This window comes from Heptranchias perlo, chromosome 10 (genome assembly GCF_035084215.1).
Source record: "Heptranchias perlo isolate sHepPer1 chromosome 10, sHepPer1.hap1, whole genome shotgun sequence".
Lineage (NCBI taxonomy): Eukaryota > Metazoa > Chordata > Chondrichthyes > Hexanchiformes > Hexanchidae > Heptranchias > Heptranchias perlo.
The window spans coordinates 17,752,280-17,767,896 of record NC_090334.1 but is presented as its reverse complement, the minus strand read 5'-3'; the positions used below and the strand labels follow the sequence as shown (position 1 = coordinate 17,767,896).

The following is a 15,617-nucleotide window of genomic DNA, read 5'->3' as shown; positions in this document are numbered from 1 at the left end:
TCTCTCTCTTGCTCTATCCTTTTAAGGTTTTACGTTATAGTGTACATGTCCTCTTCTTTTTCTTCCTCCCAAGTTGTATTACCTCCCATTTCTTTGCACTAAAATTCATTTGACATTTATCCGTCCAATCTATTAATCTGCCTGTCTCTTTGAAGTTGCTTACTTTGCAGTTAACCATCCTATTTTTGTGTGATGTGCAAATTTTGATGTGCTTCGGTACCCAAATCCATTTCATTATTATATATGTACATTAACCCCTGGGGGACACCATTATTTATATGACTTCAATCTGAAAAATATCCATTAGTTTCTGTTTTCAGCACTTTAACCAGCTTCCTGTCCATGCTCCCACACACATACCTTAATTTTATCAACAAGCTTCCAATGCTGCATCTTATGAAAATCCACATACACACCATCATGGCATTTCCTTTATCAACATACTCCATTATTTACTCAAAGAATTCTATTGAATTTGTAAGACATGATTTGTCTTTTACAAATCCACGTGGGTTGTGCTTAATTATTCTGTGTCTTTCTAGTTTGAGTATTAATTTTATCCCGTATTATGACCTTTGGAAGCTTACCCACTCCCAATGTTGAGCTGACTGGTGTACTATAAATAATCGACTCTAAATTTTAGTTAGAGGTTAGTCACATCATCACTACCCATTATATAAAATGATATTTTTTATTTAGCTTTAACTCTTCTGTTGTTTTTTTGTTTGCAAATATTTTTATTTAAACCGCAGAAATGATGTCTGTCACGTTGGCTGGGTTCTTTACATAAGTTGAAAGTTGAAGCAACACCCGTAGATGTACTCAGGGTGTCCAAGCAGTCTCAGTTTTGACTGTGTTAATTCAATCTCCTTGCCCTTTCGGGATACGTAACGACTATTATGTTTTTGGCTCTTTTCTGCCCTTATTATGCTACATACTTTGGCTTCTGTATATTTAGAATTCTCTTGTTAGATGAGTCTTCATACCCTGCAGTCTTGGAAGTATCTTCAGTGGCCATAATATCTATGTAAGTTTCTGACAACGAGCACAGGAAACAAACAGAAAAACTTGCCATAAATTCATGTATCTATCCTGTACTTTCATAAGAACTTTCTTCCATTTTTGAAAAGACGCAGAGCCTCACAACATAAGACCTCATTTTAGACTAATAGGTGCCAACCTTGGTTCAGTGGTAGCACTCTCGCTCAGAAGGGCGTGGTTCAATCCCCACTACAGAGGCTTGAACACATAATACGCACATACGAAATTGACGGGCAGGAAAAGACCAGCTGGTCCATCAAGCCTGCCCCACACCATGACCAGACCAGCATAGATAAACACTGCTTCCCTCCTCCGACCTCACACCCACCCCTGCAGCCATGTAATCTTCTGGGAGAGGCAGTAAACAGAAAAACCCAGGGCCAGAAAGGGAAAAATACCCTGTAAAATTCCTCTCCGACCCCCTCAGTTGATCAAAACCATTCCAGGAGATCACATGGACCAAGTATTATCTAGAAAGACACTTACCTTCTATATGATGTGATCTCTGCCCCAATCACGTACCAGTCCAACTCCCTCTTGAAGGCAGAGTGTCAGCACCCACCACACCAGCCGGCAATGTATTCCAGAGGCTCACAAATCTCTGGGAAAAGAAGAACTGCCTAACATCCAGTCTGTTCCTACTCATAGTTTAAACTCATGTTCTCTGCGCCCCCCCCCCAATCTGTTAAACTGGAATAATCTATCAAAGGAAAGTTATCCAGCCCTTTCATTATTTTATAGACTTCTATCAGGTCACCTCTAAGTCTACACTTTGCTAAAGTAAATAGATCAAGGTCCTTGAGCCTTTCCGAGTAGCTGAGGTTCTTCAAGCTAGGAACCATTCTTGAAGCTCTTTCTGGACCTTTTCCAAAGTCGCTATATCACCCACCATGTGGGGGGACCAAAACTGGCCACAGTACTCTAAATGTGGCCTGACCAGCGACCTGTAAAGTGTCAAAATGATGTCCTTTGATTTATACTGAGTGGTTCCATTAATACAACCCAATACCTTGTTAGCTTTAGCTACAGTTTCTCTACATTGGTCGCTAACCTTTACTGATCTGTGCACAGTAACACCAAGATCTTTTTGTCGCTCAACCTCTTTCAGTATTGTTCCCTGCAAATGATATGTGTACTCTGTGTTGGCCCTACCAACATGCATAACACTATATTTGTCTAAATTAAATGCCATTTGTCAATGTGTGGCCCACTGCCCAAGCACATCTAAATCTTTTGGGATTTGATTGCACTCCTGTACCATCTTAACACTTTCACAGATTTTGGTGTCATCTGCAAATTACTGACCATACGCCCAACACCACTGTCCAGGTCATTAATAAGGACCGTGAAGAATAGCGGGCCTAGGACCGATCCCTGGGGGACAGCACTAGTAACATGTCTCCAGGCTGAACCACATCTGTTAACTACAACTTTTTGGCTGCAGGATTAGAGCCATTTCCTAATCCAACGTGTCAAATTTCTACTGAGAGCACAAGATTCTATCTTGTGAAGTAACCTAGTGTGAGGTACCTTATCAAAGGCTTTCTGAAAGTCCAGGTGGACAACGTCTACCCGATTACCCTCATCCACTACCGCAGTGACTTCCTCTACAAATTCAACAAATTTGTTAGGCACGACCTATTTTTTCGGAAGCTGTGATGTGAATTTCTAATGGCTCCGTCCCTTTCCCAGTGATCATAAAGGGCATCTCTTACAATCCCTTCTAGCATCTTCCCAATAATTGATGTCAGGCTGACAGGCCTGTAGGTCCCTGGTTCTGATTTGTCCCCTTTTTTGAAAATAGGAACTATATGAGCTAACTTCCAGTCTAAGGGAACTATCCCTGACTCTATTGAACTATTGAAGATATGGGCAAGGGCTCACAAAGCACCTATCCCATCTCTTTAATCACCCTTGGATGGATATTATTCGGACCTGGAGCTCTATCAATTTTGAGCTTTCCTAACATATCCAAGATGACATTACTATCTGTTTTCTACTATCTATCTATTAATAATGTTATTCAATACTAAGCACCCCTCATCTGGAACATGAGCATCGTCTACAGGAGTATTGACTGATGCAAAACAATCAAATAGCAACTCTGCCATAACCTGAGAATTAGTTTGAATCTGCCCTACAGTATCCTTTCGTGGCCCTATACAGTCCTTTATGGTCTTCTGACTACAGACATAGCTAAAAATGTTTTTGCTATTACCACCACATTTATGCACAGTCATCTTTTCCAGAGATCTCTAGGCTAATCTTATGGCTTTTTTTGACTTCCTTAGTTGCATGTGATACTTTTCCCTGATCTCCTGTGTGTTAATTGCCGTAAGTGTGTAGAATGCCTTCTGTTTAGTTCGATTTTGTCTCTGTACATTCCTTGGCAATCATAATGGTTTTGTTTTACCATGTGCCCTTCTTTTAACCATTGGGCATATATGGCTTCATTATGTTTGAGTGGTTTTAAATAGAACCCATTTGTTCTCAGCACTTGATTGCCTATCTGGTAGAGTAGCCCAGTCAACTTTTGCCTGTTCTTCAGCCATTTTTGTAAAGTTAGCCCTCTTTAAAATCTGGGATCAGCATTAGATTGGCTGCAGCCTTGGATTGACCAATAAGATTAAATCTAGTTATATTATGATCAGAGCTGGCCAGGTATTCCCCCACATGGAGGTTTGATACAGCATTAGGGTCATCGCTAAAAATCAGATCTAGAATTTGTTTGTCACTAGTTGCCTCACCATCAAGCTGTGTAAGGTAACAATCATTGATGGTGTCTACAAAAGCCTCAGCTACTCTCCCTGAGGCTGACAGCTCAATGCAGTACTGAGGAAGTGCTCCATTGTCGGAAGTGCTGTTTTTCAAATGCAACGTTAAACCAAGGCCCTGTCCACATGATCTGGTGGACATGAAAGATCCCATGGCACTATTTAGAAGAAGAGCAGGGTGGTTCTCCCCATATACTGGCCAACATTTAAACCTCAACCAACACCACCAAAGCTGATTAACTGGTCATTAACTTGCTGTGTGCAAATTGGCTGCTGCATTTTCCTACATAACAGTGAGTACACTTGAAAAGTAACTAATTGGCTGTAAAGTGCTTTGGATTGTCTCATGATGTGAAAGGTGCTATTCAGATGTGAGAAAATGTCTTCAAAAGAAAGAAAGACTTGCATTTATATAGTGCCTTTCACGACCTCAGGGCATCCCAAAGTACTTTAAAGCGAATGAAGTCCTTTAAAGTGTAGTCACTGTTGTAATGCAGGAAACTCGGCAGCCAATTTGCATACAACAAGGTCCCACAAACAGCAGTGTTATAATGATCAAATAAACTTTCTTTTTAATGATGTTAGTTGAGGGCTAAATTTTGTCCAGGACACCATAGAGAACTCCCCTGTAAACAAGCAAACTTATTGGACAAAAGCTGAGCAAGTATATTTTTTATATTAGTTCATGGGATGTGGGCGTCGCTGGCAAGGTCAGCATTTATTGCCCTTGAGAAGGTGGTGGTGAGCCGTCGCCTTCAACCGCTGCAGTCCGTGTGGTGAATGTTCTCCCACAGTGCTGTTAGGCAGGGAGTTCCAGGATTTTGATCCAGCGACAATGAAGGAATGGCGATATATTTCCAAATCGGGATGGTGTGTGACTTGGAGGGGAACGTGCAGGTGATGTTGTTCCCATGTGCCTGCTACCCTTGTCATTTCTAGATGGTAGAGATCGCGGGTTTGAAAGGTGCTGCCAAAGAAGCCTTGGCGAGTTGCTGCAGTGCATCCTGTAGATGATACACACTGCAGCCACGATGCGCCGGTGGTGAAGGGAGTGAATGTTTAGGGTGGTGGATGGGGTACCAATGAAGCGGGCTGCTTTGTCCTGGCTGATGTCGAGCTTCTTGAGTGCTGTTGGAGCTTCATTCATCCAGGCAAGTGAAGAGTATTCCATCACACTCCTAACTTGTGCCTTGTAGATGGTGGAAAGGCTTTGGGGAGTCAGGAGGTGAGTCACTCGCCACTGAATACCCAGCCTCTGACCTGCTCTTGTAGCCACAGTATTTATGTGGCTGGTCCAATTAAGTTTCTGGTCAATGGTGACCCCCAGGATGTCGATGGTGGGGGATTCGGTGATGGTAATGCCATTGGATGTCAAGGGGAGGTGGTTAGACTCTCTCTTGTTGGAGATGATCATTGCCTAGCACTTTTCTGGCGCGAATGTTACTTGCCAGTTATCAGCCCAAGCCTGGATGTTGTCCAGGTCATGCTGCATGCGGGCACGGACTGCTTCATTATCTGAGGGGTTGCAAATGGAACTGAACACTGTGCAGTCATCAACGAACATCCCCATTTCTGACCTTATGATGGAGGGAAGGTCATTGATGAAGCAGCTGAAGATGGTTGGGCCTAGGACACTGCCCTGAGGAACTCCTGCAGCAATGTCCTGGGGCTGAGATGATTGGCCTCCAATAACCACTCCCATCTTCCTTTGTGCTAGATATGACTCCAGCCACTGGAGGGTTTTCCCCCTGATTCCCATTGACTTCAATTTTACTAGGGCTCCTTGGTGCCACCCTCGGACAAATGCTGCCTTGATGTCAAGGGCAGTCACTCTCACCTCACCTCTGGAATTCAGCTCTTTTGTCCATGTTTGGACCAAGGCTTTAATGAGGTCTGGAGCCGAGTGGTCCTGGCGGAACCCAAACTGAGCATCGGTGAGCAGGTTATTGGTGAGTAAGTGCCGCTTGATAGCACTGTCGACGACACCTTCCATCACTTTGCTGATGATTGAGAGTAGACTGATGGGGTGGTAATTGGCCGGATTGGATTTGTCCTACTTTTTGTGGACAGGACATACCTTGGCAATTTTCCATGTTGTCGGGTAGATGCCAATGTTGTAGCTATACTGGAACAGCTTGGCAAGAGGTGCAGCTAGTTCTGGAGCACAAGCCTTCAGCACTACAGCCAGGATGTTGTTGGGGCCCATAGCCTTTGTTGCATCCAGTGCACTCAGCTGTTTCTTGATATCACGTGGAATGAATCGAATTGTCTGATGACTGGCTTCTGTGATGGTTGGGATATCGGGAGAAGGCAAAGATGGATCATCCCGTCTGGATCTTTCTGGCTGAAGATGGTTGCAAACGCTTCAGCCTTGTCTTTTGCACTCACATACTGGACTCTGCTAACATTGAGGATGGGGATGTTCACGGAGCCTCCTCTTCCAGTTAGTTGTTTAATTTTCCACCACCATTCATGACCGGATGTGGTAGACTGCAGAGCTTTGATCTGATTCATTGGTTGTGGAATCGCTTAGCTTTGTCTACAGCATGTTGTTTCCGCTGTTTAGCTTGCATGTAGTCCTGAGTTGTAGCTTCACCAGGTTGGCACCTCATTTTTAGGTACGCCTGGTGCTGTTCCTGGCATGCTCTTCTACACTCCTCATTGAACCAGGGTTGATCCCCTGGCTTGTTGGTAATGGTAGAGTTGAGGAATATGCCGGGCCATGAGGTTACAGATTGTGTTGGAATACAATTCTGCTGCTGCTGATGGCCCATGACACCTCATGGATGCCCAGTTTTGAGCTGCTAGATCTGTTTTGAATCTATCCAATTTAGCAGGGTATTTGTGCCACACAACGCGTTGGATGGTGACCTCAGACATGACTTGGTCTCCACAGGGACTGTGCAGTGGCGACTCCTACCAATACAGTCATGGACAGATGCATCTGCGACAGGTAGATTGGTGAGGATGAGGTCAAGTAGGTTTTTCCCTCGTGTTGGTTGGCTCACCACCTGCCGCAGGCCCAGTCTGGCAGCTATGACGTTCAGGACTCGGCCAGCTCGGTCAGTAGTGGTGCTACCGAGCCACTCTTGGTGATGGACATTGAAGTCCCCCATCCAGAGTACATTCTGTGCCCTCGCTACCCTCAATGCTTCCTCCAACATGGAGGAGGACTGATTCATCAGCTGAGGGAGGGCGGTAGGTTGCAATCAGCAGAAGGTTTCCTTGCCCATGTTTGAATTGATGCCTTGAGATTTCATGGGGTCCGGAGTCAATGTTGAGGACTCCCAGCGCCACTCCCTCCTGACTGTATATCACTGTACCGCTGCCTTTGGTGGGTCTGTCCTGCTGGTGGGACAGGACATACCCAGGGATGGTGATGGAAGAGTCTGGGACGTTGGCTGAAAGGAATGATTCTGTGTGTATGGCTATGTCAGGCTGTTGTTTGACTAATCTGAGGGACAGCTCTCCCAATTTTGACGCAAGTCCCCAGATGTTAGTTAGGAGGACTTTGCAGGGCCAACTGGGCTTGGTTTGCCTTTGTCGTGTCCAGTGCCTGGTGGTCCGTCGGGTTTTATTCTTCTTTGTAGCGAGATTATATATATATAAAACCATGCTATGACATATTTATAGTACATATTATGCTAACCTTGAACCAAAAAAATGGTCACAATCTATGCTGTTATTATTTGTAGTTGACCTTTTTATATATATATATATATATATACCATTCATTTCTTGTAGTCTCACTATCTATGGGAGCTAAACTGCCTTATTGTTTATCTCTGAAGGTTCCAACCAGCTCCCTGATTTGAACTGTTCATCCTGTTTGAATACCCCTTGGACAGTTGCGGGGACTTGTTGGATTTAAATAACTGTAACCCAGGTAATTACAGGCAAGGTAGTTTAACATCTGTGGTAGGGAAAATTTTGGAATCTTAAATTAAAGATGAAGTTACTAAATACCTAGCTCAAGAGAAAATAATTAGAAGCAGCCAATATAGAGTTCTTGTGATCTTGCAACCATCTTGAAAGCTTGTGATTTTCAAATAAAATTGTTGGACTATAACCTGGTGTTGTAAGATTCTTTACATTTGTCAACCCCAGTCCATCACCGGCATCTCCACAATATAGAGTTCAGAAAGAAAGATCGTGCTTGACAAATCTTATAGTTCGTTGAAGAGGTGACAGATATGGTGGAATGAGGGAATTGCAATGGATGTGGTGTACCTGGACTTTAATAAAGCCTTTGAGCAGCTACCACACAGGAAACTATTGGAAAAGATTAAGCCATCTGGAGTTAGGGGTAGGATAGCAAATTGAATTGAAAAAGTAGTTAGAAGGGAGGAAACAGAGTAGGAGTTAATGGTAGTTTCTCAGTTCTTGGAAGTAGGTTGTGATTCTGTTCTGGGAACACTTCTGTGAACTCTGTACAGCAACAATTTGGGTATTTGGATATCATTTATAGACATTAACTAAGCTTCCTAATTTATTACTAATTCTAAGGACCAAAGAAAGCCGCAAGGAGATATTGAAAAAGGAGGTGGGCAAAAAAGTGGCAGATGAAGTTCGGTACAGTCCCCACCACATACACAAACTCCGCTTATACCGGACAGTTGTCTATGTCGGGTGAATGGTGCTGAACATTTGCCATTGCCATAGGCGTCAATTGCAACGGCGCTGTTTAAACCGTATTAAGCGGGCCAGTTATTTCGGGCAGTTCAAGCAGCTGTTTGCACCTCGAAGTGTGATTACCTGTCATTAAGTCCTCACCCCCCTGCCCCCGTGGCCTCTGGAACTCGTGCAACTGCTGCGAGCCCTTCTTGCCGGCTTGCTGAGCTGGACGCGTTCTGGTTCTGTTTTATACTGTGGAAAGGGGTTGCAAAGTCAATTTTTTTTCTCAAAGTGGAAAAAAAGTGGGTTAAAGTATGATCCAACTGAAGAATTAAGGTTACACCTCATAGTATTGTAGTTGGTACAGCACAGGAGGAGGCCATTCGGCCCATCGTGCCTGTGCTGGCTCTTCGAAAGAGCTATCCAGTTAGTCCCATTCCCCTGCTCTTTCCCCATAGCCCTGTAAATTTTTTTCCCTTCAATATTTATCCAGTTCCCTTTTGAAAGTTACTATTGAATCTGCTTCCACCACCCTTTCAGGCAATGCATTCCAGATCATTCCAACTCGCTGCGTAAAAAAATGTTTCCTCATGTCACCTCTGGCTCTTTTGCCGATTACCTTAAATCTGTGCCCTCTGATTACCGACCCTTCTGCCACTGGAAACAGTTTCTCCTTATTTACTCAATCAAAGCCTTTCATGATTTTGAACACCTCTATCAAATCTCCTCTTAACCTTCTCTGCTCTAAGGAGAACAACCCCAGCTTCTCCGGCCTCTCCACATAATTGAAGTCCCTCATTCCTGGCACCATTCTCGTAAATTTCTTCTGCACCCTCTCTAAGGCCTTGACATCCTTCCTAAAGTGTGGTGCTCAGAATTAAACACGATACTCCAGTTGTGGCCAAATTAGTGTTTTATAAAGGTTTCGCATAACTTCCATGCTTTCGTATTCTATGCTTCTATTAATAAAACCTAAGGTCCCTTATGCTTTTTTAGCCAATTTCTCAACCTGCCCTGCCACCTTCAAAGATTTGTGCTTGCGCACCCCCAGGTCTCTCTGTTCCTGCACCCCCCCTTTAGAATTAAAAACAAGAAATGCTAGAAAAGCTCAGCAGGTCAGGCTGCATCTATGGAGAAAAAAAGAGTTAACATTTCAGGTCGAAGACCATTCGTCAGAACCCTTTAGAATTGTACCCTTTAGTTTATATTGCCTCGCCTCATTCTTCCTGCCAAAATGTATCACTTTGTGCTTCTCTCCGTTAAATTTCATCTGCCATGTGTCCGCCCATTCCACCGGCCTGTGTATGTCCTTCTGAAGTCTATTACTATCCTCCTCAATGTTTACTACACTTCCACGTTTTGTGTCATCTACAAATTTTGAAATTGTGTCCTGTATACCCAAGTCCAAGTCATTAATATATATCAAGAAAAGCAGTAGCCCTAGTACCCACCCCGGGGAACACCACTGTATACAACCCTCCAGTCCGAAAAACAATCATTCACCACTACTCTCTGTTTCCTGTCACTTAGCCAATTTCATATCCATGTTGCCACTGCCCCTTTTATTCCATAGGCTTCAATTTTGCTGACAAGCCTATTATGCGGCACTATATCTAACGCCTTTTGAAAGTCCACATACATAACATCAACCGCATTGCCCTCATCAACCCTCTCTGTTACCTCAAGTTAGTTAAACACGATTGCCTTTAACAAATCCGTGCTGGCTTTCCTTTGTTAATCCACTCTTGTCCAAGTGACTATTAATTCTGTCCCGGATTATCGTTTCTAAAAGCTTCCCCACCACCGAGGTTAAACTGACTGGCCTGTAGTTCCTGGATTTATCCTTGCACGCTTTTTTGAACAAGGGTGTAACATTTGCAGTTCTCCAGTCCTCTGGCGCCCCCCCCCCCCCCCCCCCCCATATTGGATGATTATGGCCAGCACCTCTGCAATTTCCACCCTTACTTCCCTCAGCAACCTAGGATGCATCCCATCTGGATCGGGTGACTTATCTACTTTAAGTACAGCCAGCCTTTCTAATTCCTCCTCTTTGTCAATTTTTAGCCCATCCAGTATCTCAACTACCTCCTCTTTTACTGTGACTTTGGCAGCATCTTCTTTCTTGGTGAAGACAGATGCAAAGTACTCATTTAGTACCTCAGCCATGCCCTCATTCTCCATACGCAAATCTCCTCTTACTACCCGTTTACTATTTATATGCCTATAGGAGACTTTTGGATTCCCTTTTATGTTAGCTGCCTGTCTATTCTCAGGCTCTGTCTTTGCCCCTCTTATTTCCTTTTTTACCTCTCCTCTGTACTTTCTAGATTCAGCTTGGTTCTCACTTGAATTTATCAACCTGACATCTGTCAAAAGCCCCCTTTTTCTGCTTTATCTTACTCTCTATCTCTTTCGTCACCCAGAGAACTCTGGCTTTGGTTGCCCTACCTGTCCTCCTACCTCAACTGTACCCGAGCCATCTCCTCTTTAAATGCTGCCCTTTGTTCAATTACAGTTTTGCCTGCCAATCTTTGATTCCAATTTACCCGGGCCAGATCCGTTCTCAATGCACTGAAATTGGCCTTCCTCCAATTAAGTATTTTTACTCTAGATTGCTTCTTGTCCTTTTCCATAACTAATCTAAACTGTATGATACTATGATCACTGTTCCCTAAATGTTTCCCCACTGACACTTGCTCCACTTGACCCACTTCATTCCACAGAACTAGATCCAGCAATGCCTCCTTCCTTGTTGGGCCTGAATCAAACTGATCAAGAAAGTTCCCCTGAACACACTTTAGAAATTCCTCCTCCTCTTTGCTCTTCACACTATTACTATCCCAGTCTATATTAGGATAATTGAATTCCCCCATTATCACTACTCTATAGTTCTTGCACCTCTGTAATTTCCCTGCAAATTTGCTCCTCTCTATCCTTCCCACTAGTTGGTGGCCTATAGAATACACCCAGTAGTGTAATGGCATCTCCATTGTTTCTTAACTCTAACCAAATAGATTCTGTCCTTGACCCCTCCAGGATATCCTCTCTCTCCAGCAATATTCTCTTTAATCAATACTGTCACCCCCCCCCCCACTTCTTTTTTTCCTTCCCTATCTTTCCTGAACACCTTGTATCCAGGAATATTTAGTACCCAATACTGCCACTTAATCATATTCCCATGTGACTATTTGCACCTGCAGCTCACCAACCTTATTTTACCACACTTCATGCGTTTACACACATGCACTCTAAACCTATCTTAGACCTTCCCGTATTCTCTTAGTCTGATCCCACCTAATACTGTACTGTTTCTTACTCTAGTGCTATCTGTCTCTCCCAATCCTTTGTGCACCTTGTTTCTCCTTTCTAATGCTACACCCTGATGCCTTCTCTGTGTTAAATTTCATCTGCCATTTGTCTGCCCATTTCACCGGTCTGTATATGTCCTCCTGAAGTCTGTTGCTATTCTCCAATTGTTTACTGCATTTCTGAGTTTCGTGTCAGTGAGTTTCGTAACCTTGAAGTTATACCCTGTATACCCAAGTCCAGGTCATTATTATATATCGAAAAGAGCAGTGGTCCTAATACTGATCCCTGGAGAACACCACTGTAAACTTCCCTTCAGTCTAAATAACAACTGTTCACCACTACTCTCTGTTTTCTGTCCCCTAGCCAATTTTGTATCCACGCTGCCACTGTCCATTTAATTCCGGCACAGTTTTAAGATGAGGGAGAGCACTCACTTTAATCTCAGCAAAGTATTAGGGATGGGCAATAAATGCTGGCCTTGCCAGTTACGCCCACATCCCATGAACGAATAAAAAAAAGTTAACAGATTCATTGGTTGTCAGTGCAGGCATCTGAATCACCCTCTGTGTGCTGAACCGAATTATCCTGAGTTCCTTTATGTCTCCATTACTTCACACCATCATTTTTTTGTTACACCGGCCACCGTGTATAGCGGGCAAATTGCATTGACACCAACTATGAGCAATGGGAACTGTATTAGTAAATATGAGAAAAGATATTTTGGTAAAAGAATGAAATTAATTACATCTTGAATGAAGAGCAGAGGGATTTAGAGGTTCAGGTTCACGACATTAAAAGCATCACCTCAAATGCATAAAGAAAGCAAATGGAATACTGCGTTTTACGACAAATGGTATAGAATAGAAAAGTCGATATGTAATAGTGAATATATATAATATATAAAATATTTTATAAAACCTTAGTAAGACCACAAGCGGAGTGCTGTGAGCAGTATTGGGCTCCAGACTACAGGAACCATGTTCAGGCAACAGAAAGGTTACAGTGCAGATTTATCAGTATCCTGCCTGGTATAAGGAAATACAAGTACAAAAAATGAATTGAAAGATTGGGGCTGTTTTCATTCGAACAGAAGAGATTAAGGGATGATTTGATAGAAGTGTTTAAAATTATATAAAGAGATGTTTCCAGATGGGTCGAGAACGAGGGGACATAGATATAACATGAAATGCAAGAAATTTAGGACAGAGGGCCGGAGAGGCTTTGGAATGCACTACCAGAATTGGTAATTGAAGCAGAGACCATGTCAACATTTAAGAGCAGGTTTGATAAGCGGTTGAAGCAAAAGGGGATTAATAGGATATGGGAACCTGGTGGGCACATGGGATTAGAGGTACTCCTCATGGAGGATAAACAGCTGGTTGAGTGAATGGGCTGTACCATGTTATAATTTCTATGCAATTCTCGGAACAAATAAAACATTATAGTTTTGTTTGAATGTGTTGCGTATGTCTGTCAAGCTTTCTTTAGCTTTGGTGTAGCTGAATTAATGGTTGCAACATTTCTATTGAGTTAGTCTGGGGACATGACTGACTGCAGCTTGTTTTTAAACTCCTCGGGGCAAATTTTCCTCTTTAGCACCCAGACATGACAGCCTGGTGGGGCAGAAGGGCTTATTCCCAATTTGGGCTCAAGCTGCTCTTGACTTTCATTTGATTAATTTTAATGGAATGGAAAATCGTGAGCAGTTTGTGCCCTTACTTGTGATAAGTCGTTCCGGCCCTGCCAAGCTTTCCCACCTGGGCGCTGAGCAGGAAAATCTGGCTCCTTATGTCTTGTAACTGAATTAATGGAACCACTACCAAAGTTAGACAATACGAAAATGTTTCATTTTTGTCATAACCATCTCTCTCTCCCTCCCTCTCTCTCTCTTTCTTCTCTGCACCTCATTCAGCTCTCCTGATGGTGTCATCAAACTAGCTATTTACCAAATTGAAAAATTAAAATGGAGGGGGGGTAAAACTAGTTGTCCTAGTTTATATAATGACGTAATTTTTAAATTGGACTGATGGTGAGACTCCCAATGTTTTCACTCAGGGTTCTTTTAAGGTCACAGTCTTTGCCATCTTTCATGCTACAAAGATTTGTATTATACTACTTTGTACATGAAAGTCTTGTTGGCTGCACATTTATGCTCCAGTGCATTCTCTCATTAAAATGTTAGCATCACAACAACAACTTGCACTTATATAGCGCCTTTAACAAAGTTAAACTTCCCAAGGCGCTTCACAGGAGCATTATCAAACAAAATTTGATACAGAGCCACATAAGAACATAAGAAATAGGAGCAGGAGTAGGCCATAAGGCCCCTCGAGCCTGCCCCGCCAGTCAATAAGATCAAGGCTGATCTTCTACCTCAACTCCACTTTCCCGCCCTATCCCCATATCCCTTGATTCTCTTAGAGTCCAAAAATCTATCTATCTCAGCCTTGAATATACTCAATGACTCAGCATCCACAGCCCTCAGGGGTAGAGAATTCCAAAGATTCATAACCCTCTGAGTGAAGAAATTTCTCCTCATCCCAGTCTTAAATGGCCAACCCCTTATCCTGCGACTATGCCCTGCAACATAAGGAGACATTAGGACAGATGACCAAAAGATTGGTAAAAAGGTAGGTTTTAAGGAGCGTCTTAAAGGAGGAGAGAGAGGTAGCAAAAAGGAGAGGTTTCGGGAGGGGCTTCCAGAGGGTAGTGCCTAGGCAGCTAAAAAGCACGGCCGCCAATGGTGGAGCGCTGAAAATCGGGGATCACAGAATATTTTGGCAGTTCTTCTACGGGTATTTGTGAGTGAAGATGTTAAGACTTAAAGCTTCGACAATGGTAAAACAAAAATTTGATGTTAGCAACACTCGTTATGTGCAGTTGGTATTCTGCACTGTTGTTTGTCCATCTGACTTTTGATATTTATTTTTACCCCTTTTTCTGCTAATCTGTGTCTAGGCCTCTGGCAATTCAGCTCCAAAATCAGTTGCTTAGAGATGTCCATGAGTGGATTGCAATGAGATTTCTTCCAATATACCCCTTCCCTCTGAGAAGGTGCTAATGCAGCACCTCCCCAGAGTGGTGTTGCTGATATCAGAGATTTATCATATGGCAGAATGTGGGTATTCGTCCGCATTTCACCACTCTATGGTAAATGACTATGTGTTCAATTAATGTGCCGTAACATCTACTGTTAAAAAGCTATAGTTCGCGGGCAGGGTTTGAAGTTACTGTTGTCAGAAAGATCATTCATAAAAGGTGGAATAATTCTATAAAAAATTGGATTGGTTGCAGTTGCGACGGTCTCTTGTTCCATTGCTATGTTCTTTGTGGATTGGGCGAGAAACCTCCCAACCACCAATGGCAGCCAATCCAATTCTTCCTCATGCCACATCTCAGCAGTAAATCTTTCATCAGGGATTTGTGCTTTTGGAACATTTTTTTTTTCCATAGCTAGACTTAATTTTCTTAATATGAGGTGTGACCAACCACCATTGGTACCAGATGAGATGGTTAATGTGCATACAAATGAAATTCTCAGCCATAGCAGCATTAAACTTTAAAATCAATCTGTTAATATCTAAAATTGACTTTTTTTCTGGTTATACATTGGTTTGTGGTGCATTGTGCATTTTATTGTAATTTGCAGTTTTTTACCTTTGAAATTGATCTAGAGCAACTCAGATAGATCGGGTATTAAAGTTCTCTGATACAAGCGACAAAATCTATTCTATCACGATGAACTTGACGTTGCCATTTTGGTACAAAAATGCTACTTTAGTGACAACCCGTGGAAATAAGGAGTCAGTTAACATGAACGGAACAAAATTGTTCATCCTGTTTTTTGACTGAGTTGTTAATGCCTGTCTTGCTTACACC

At 42.8% G+C, this 15,617-nt stretch overlaps 1 protein-coding gene across 4 annotated transcripts in view; it reads left to right on the top strand.

The window, feature by feature from the left end:
* Positions 1 to 15,617, top strand: part of pcnx1 (pecanex 1) — a 275,876-nt gene that overhangs the window by 128,531 nt on the left and 131,728 nt on the right. The window lies entirely within an intron of this gene.